General features: G+C 38.9%; 1 long non-coding RNA gene across 2 annotated transcripts in view; it reads left to right on the top strand.

The window, feature by feature from the left end:
- Positions 1-7: 7 nt before the first annotated feature.
- LOC106028739 (uncharacterized) overlaps positions 8-6,224 on the top strand; it is a 61,813-nt gene continuing 55,596 nt past the window's right edge. For both annotated transcript variants that reach the window (XR_010044571.1, XR_001202343.3), the window contains exons 1-2: positions 8-137; positions 2,100-2,245. This is a non-coding gene — a long non-coding RNA (uncharacterized LOC106028739). The remainder of the gene's footprint in view (positions 138-2,099; positions 2,246-6,224) is intronic.

Raw genomic sequence — 6,224 nt, 5'->3', positions numbered from 1 at the left:
AGCCCGGGAAAGGCCTCTTGAAAGTTTCTTTTTCTCCTGGGAGGCAGTTATAACCGGGGCCCTCTGGTTAATACTGGAAAAACCCTGAGTGACAAATCCAGCCGCCTAGGAGTTTTCCTCTCCCTCCTGTTCAGATGGTTCGTAAAATACTTCCTTTACATTTTGTTTTTTCAGTTAATTTTGAGGTTTTTTGAGAAAGGATCTCACTATGCAGTTCAGGCTGGCCTCAAACTTGCAGTGATCCTCCTGCCTCAGCCTCCAAGAATTACTATGCACCACTGCGCTTGGCTCCTCCCTTGTCATTTTAAACAGGGCACTCATTTTTCCTGAGAATGTGAGTTTGTGACTGGCTGGTTTGCGCTCAAAGTCCTCAAAGGAGAGCTTCTATTAGGTGCTGCTGAAGGACACAGCTTTTCTTCGGGGTGTAATGTATGCAAAGCATTTTTCACATTAAAAGCCTGCTCAATTTTCCTGCTATGTGCTTGGCGCCAACTGGAAGAGTGTGTTTACAGCCGGCTGTGAAATACGGCCCTGCCCCCCCCCCCCGCCCCGCTCCCAGGAGAGAGGACAAAGGGAAGCACCTGGCTTCCTTCACGCTCATCTGGAAGGGTGCTGTGTTACATCCCGAGTTCATTTTAAGGAAAACATTGGTTGTGATGAACAATAGTTGGGAGTAATTATAGCATGCATCATGTTTTGCTGTAAATTTATTCCTTTTGTCAGGAATTCTGGGGTTTTAAAAATGATAACCTAATATATAGGTTTCACTGACCTAAACTGAAGTTTATTACTATCTATTCTTTCCTCCAAAAAAATTTGTTTTGGGACCTGGGATGTAGCTCAGCGGTATTAAGGCCCTGACTGGCAAATGTGAGGTTTGATCCTTGGTACAAACAAAAAAAATTTTTTTAAAAATCCAAAAATTCGTTTTTAATAGATTATAGGGTTTTTTTTGTTGTTTTTTTTGTTGTTTTTTTTTAATTCTTAGCTTCACAATAATAAAGATCCCATGCCCTGCCCTAGAATTTAGAAACAGCTTCATTTCCTCTGGGAGCAAGACATGTTAGGAGCCTGTTGTGTACCAGGCACTGCATGGATGCCAAGTCGGGGAAGTGAAAGATTAAATTCCCACCTTCCTAGTCCTGGTGAAAAATATAGATGGGTCAATAGAGGACTGTGTTTGATAAGAACTATGGTTATAATTTATAAATGTGTATTTTAAATTACACTGTGGAAGGAAAATACCTTTTGTCCTAGGGAAAAATTAAAAAAAAAAAAAAACTCCAGGCTTTTTAAAAATAACTTGTGGGGCTGGGGATTTAGCTCAGCGGCATAAGCACCTGCCTTGCAAGCAGGCGGTCGTGAGTTCAATCCCCAGTACTGATAAAAATGGAAAAAAAAAAAAAAAAAACCTTGTGTTTCATTAAATGAAAGTGTCAGGTGCGGTTGCACATTCTAAAATTCTAACACTGAGAAGGCTGAGACAGGAAGACCCCGCAGGTTCAAATCTAACCTGGGCAACTTAGCAAGCCTGTTTTCAAAATAAATGTAAAAAGAAATGGGGATGTAGCTCACTGATCCTCACTACTGAAAAACAAAAAACAGAAGTCAGTGCCTATACCTAGAGAAGTTTGGGCAAAACAGAAGGGCATAAGAAAGAAGAAAACTTGAATCAGCTGTAATGCCAATGCTCAGTGATGTGCAGTTAGATTCTCTTTATTTTTCTTCAGTGTTTTTCCTATCACGTTATTGCAAAGTTAGATTACAATAAATTTAACATATTTTTAAATTTAGTGTTAGCTGGAGTGGTAGCGCATGCCTGTAATCCCAGCACTTGGGAGGCTAAGTCAAGGAGGATCATTTCAAGTTTGAGACCAATCTGGGCTACAAGCTCAAGGCCAGCCTGAACTGCATATTGAGAACCTGTCTCAAATAGACAAAAATAAATAAATTTAGTGGTGTAAGCATATATATATATATGTAATCAATTATTTAAACCTAATTTTCATTAGCTATGTGCAATTTCTTTCTATGGGTGTAATTTGCATATCTATATTTCCAGATATTTGAGTCACATTTGTTTTGTTTTGTATTTGCAGTGCTGGGTGTTAAGAGTTCTCTGGCACAATAGAGAAGCAGAGGGAAAGAGAAAATGAAAGTGGCCTTTTTATATGAGGACCTGGAGAGGAACCCACAACCTGCAGGGTTTGGCTTTCTACTCCCACTGGATCCAGAAGAGCAGAAGGTTGTATAACCTTGATCAGAAATGGCACATGGGGCGGGTATTGATGATGTATGAGGAACTGATTGGAATTTTCTTGGCCCATAAATGGGAGGCGGTCGTGAGTTCGATCCCTGGTACCCATAAAAAGTTAAAAAAAAAAAAAACAATTTGGGCCTAAGGGAAAGATGGAGTGAGTGGCTGTCAGGGTAAAGGTTCCTGCTTTGGCCTTCTACCACGTTAGATCATCACCTTAATTGTACAAGAATTTGTACGAGGGCAAGAACCTTTCACTGGGTGTTGATCCCAGAACCTCACACATGCTAGACAAGCACTCTACCATTGACTTACATCCTCAGCCCAAGATTACATTTAATTTTTTTTAGTAATAAGTATGCTACTTTGGATACATGCATAAGTTTGCTCCTGTTAGGGTATTCTGGCACAATAGAGAAGCAAAAAATATAAAATGAACAGGTTTATTGAGGACATGGAAAGGAGCATACAACCCATGGCAGTTGGGCTGTCTCCTTCGACCAGATACAGGGAGGCAGAGGGTCATATGACCTCCGATTGAAGTGGCACATGGGGTAGATTGATTATGTGTGAGGAACTGATTGGAATTCTCTGCGTGCAAACAGGAAGGGGAGCTGCAATTAGGGCTGAAGAAGAAGCACCGCCATAAAAATATAGTAATTTATACTAGGGCAAGAACTTTTCAGTTCCTATGGTTCAGATTTTTCCCTTAGGGAGAAATTCAGTTTCTCTTTACATTTTGAAGACCCTCAGTATTGCCAAATTACTTCCCCAAAATAATTAGTTTTTTTCTCCATTAGCAAATAAAATTCCCATCTCGGTTGAGTTTTGAAAGAGAAGTACAAAGCAATAGGCATCTCATACAACTGCAAAATGGAGTAGGGTAAATACTTCAGGTGGAGAGAGCAATTAGGGGTTTTACAGAGGGGTTAAAGATTATGATCTAGGAATGTAGTTTGGCACGACTGAAATACAGAGAACAAATTGGGACACAAATTCAGGTTGGCAAGATATGAAACGGTGTACCACAAAGGGTTACCTAGGTGCACTATGTTACTAAGTTGAACTTAGTCATATGGATAAACTCTCCCTCTTGTCTCCAAGTTGGTTAAACCATAAAATTGATCCAGCACTCTCAGCATCCATTCCCAGACACCTTTCCCAGCTGTAGCCCTCTGAAGTGTAGCATCTTCTTCCCGCTTAGCTCCTGGCCAGTCCACCCACTTCCGCTACCATTTGCCAGCCAGGTTATGTGTGAACCCTCTTTATTGGGCTGCTGGGGTAAAGGGGTTCCTCCCTCATAGAGTTTTCAGGGCAGACAGGCGTCATCTTCACTCAAGTGAGACTGGCTTTTAATGGGGGCAAATGAGCTCAGAGGGCTGGAGGGCGATCTGGAGATTCAATATTTTTACACCGACGAAGATGTCCTCTAGCTGCCTCAGGGTTTCACTCTCCCAACAGAATCCAACTTTGGCTTAGCAGTCCTACTAGGGCTGGTCTTGAAACTGTTAACCTTATGAAAACCTAGAAATCAATTTTTTTCCTAATCAGCGGGAGGTGGGAAGCAAGAGTTTTTTTATGTGTTACAGCAGAGGCCTCTGGCCTTCACACTTCCTTTAATTGAATAATTAACTGACTTCCTTTGTCTTTTGCCAATGAATCACTAAAACCCAGCAAGAGCCATCTGATTCCATGGTTATTACAGTAATTATCACTTTCACTAAACTTTGCATAATCACACTACCAGCCCATTCTTCCCTTGCTCTGATGATGATCTTAACAGCTGTGCTTTAATTGCCCGCGGCCTACTTAGGATAGCTCCTTCCCAGTTGTCTTACATTAAATCAAGGGATGGGCTTTTACATCTCCACACCTGCCAGTTAGCAAGTGTGAGCTGTCCACAAAGTGGACACATGACCTTGGTTGTGGCAGCTCCCTTTGGCTGGGGATTTAGCTTAGCAGCACAGCACCTAGCTGGCAAGCATGAGGCTGTGAGTTCAATCCACCATACCAAAAGAAAAAACAAAAGGTAGTTTGCAAAAAGAGAGACTTAGGTGGCTGATACCTGTAATCCCAGCACTCAGGAGACTGAGGCAGAAAGACAGCCTCAAGTTCAAGCTCAGCCTGAACTACATAGTGAGACACTGTCTGTAAAATAAATAAGAGAGGTTTAGGCCGGGATTCAGCAGCATAAGCGCCTACCTGGCAAGTGTGAGGTCGTGAGTTTGATCCCCAATACCTAAAAATAAAAATAAAGAGGTTTAGCTGTGAGTCTATAGCAGCCAACATTCCCAGCAGCTGGGAGAGCGAACATCTCAATTCTATAAGGGAGATTTGGGCAGCATGTCACTATACACAGTTATCAGAACTGGAATAGGAAATAGAATAGAACTCTATTGAGAGTGGACTTAACTGCTGACTTATCTGAGCATCTGAGCTACTGGCCTAGAAGTCAGGGTTTGTTCCAGCCTTTGCAATTATTGCCTGGAATCTAATCCGTCTTAGCTCTGGATATTTACAAAGCTTAGGCGGCTGCATTACTCTACAGTGTTAGTTACTCTGTCCATTACACTGGGACTCAGGTAGCTGAAGAATGGATACTTGCAAAGGACCTGAAAATTCTGAACATCCTTACAGTTGCTCTCACTGGACTTATGGCTTTGAACTTTCTTTCCCTCTCAGGCTTTCTCTCAGCACATTTTTTTTTTCCTGAAATTGTATAATGAAAGCTGTTTTTTTGTTTGTTTGTTTTGTTTTTTTTTTAAATTTTATTTAAGGAGAAAAAATAAAAAAAAAACAGAAAAAGGGTACAAGTTATACAGAATTTCAGAAAAAATAAACAGTAGGAAATCACTAGTTAATTATATATTGTCATTTTAGAAATAGTTGTTGAAGTTACAAAATTAAAGCATATAGAGGGGACTTTCAAACAGTGAAACTGGAAACAGTTTTGTTCAATGATCCAACAAAACTCAGTAATATGGTTATCTATCTTATACACTTAAATATATATGCAGTTATATCTTTTAGAAAACTTTCTTTTCTTTTCCTTTGTATAATGACAATTACACATTTTGGGTTTTATTACTCCCACAGTTCTTATTACTTTTTTTTTTTTTTTTTTGAAGAAAGTAAAACCAAATGTGACATACCAGGACAGAGTCAGTCAAATCAAAAGGATGGACATAATACATAATGTAAAAACAAAATACAAGGTGATCAACAATGGTTACCATAATGCCTCTTGTTATCTTAAAAAGAATTGCCTATATCATCAGTTATAATAAAATTGAACAAAACAGTAAAGAATAAGACCAATAAAATCAAAACATTGGAGATATTAGAGGACTTCAAAAGAAGATAATAGTCAACCAGAATGGGCGTCACAATGAATCTTATTGTCTTCATAGTTGTTGCCTATACTTTCAAACTTGGTACTATCAAGCAGAACAGAATAGAAGAAAATCAGTCAAAACAAGATGGTGAAAGCAATACAGAGTTTCAAATCAAGTTAATAGGAAATCAAAGTGGGTTACTATAATATATCCTGCTATTTTTTATTTATTTTTCCTTAATTAAAAGGATAAAAATGAAAAAGTAGATAATAAAAAGGAGATTGAGATAAAAAAAGAGGGCATAACAACAAAACAGCACAGGTCAAAACATAGCCATTTAAGCAAAATAGTGTTTCACCACAAGATAATCTCTATATAATAGTAGTTACCATAATGTCTCTTCCCTTAAAATCTTTGGGAATAACTTCGTATACTACAGCATCAAACGTATCAAGACAATGTAAAACTGTTCAAGAGAATGACAGTATTACAAGGTATTTAGAATCAACTAATAGAAAATGAACAATGGTTTCTGTATAATCTCCTTGTCTATAAAAGTTTTTGTTTATCACATATAATAAAATCCAATAAGATACAACAGGTTAAAACTGATGGAGACAGAAGAACAAAAG

The sequence above is a fragment of the Cavia porcellus genome, unplaced genomic scaffold (assembly GCF_034190915.1).
Source record: "Cavia porcellus strain 051 isolate PalLab524CR breed Dunkin Hartley unplaced genomic scaffold, mCavPor4.1 scaffold_29, whole genome shotgun sequence".
NCBI lineage: Eukaryota > Metazoa > Chordata > Mammalia > Rodentia > Caviidae > Cavia > Cavia porcellus.
This window is presented reverse-complemented; position numbering and strand designations above follow the sequence as displayed.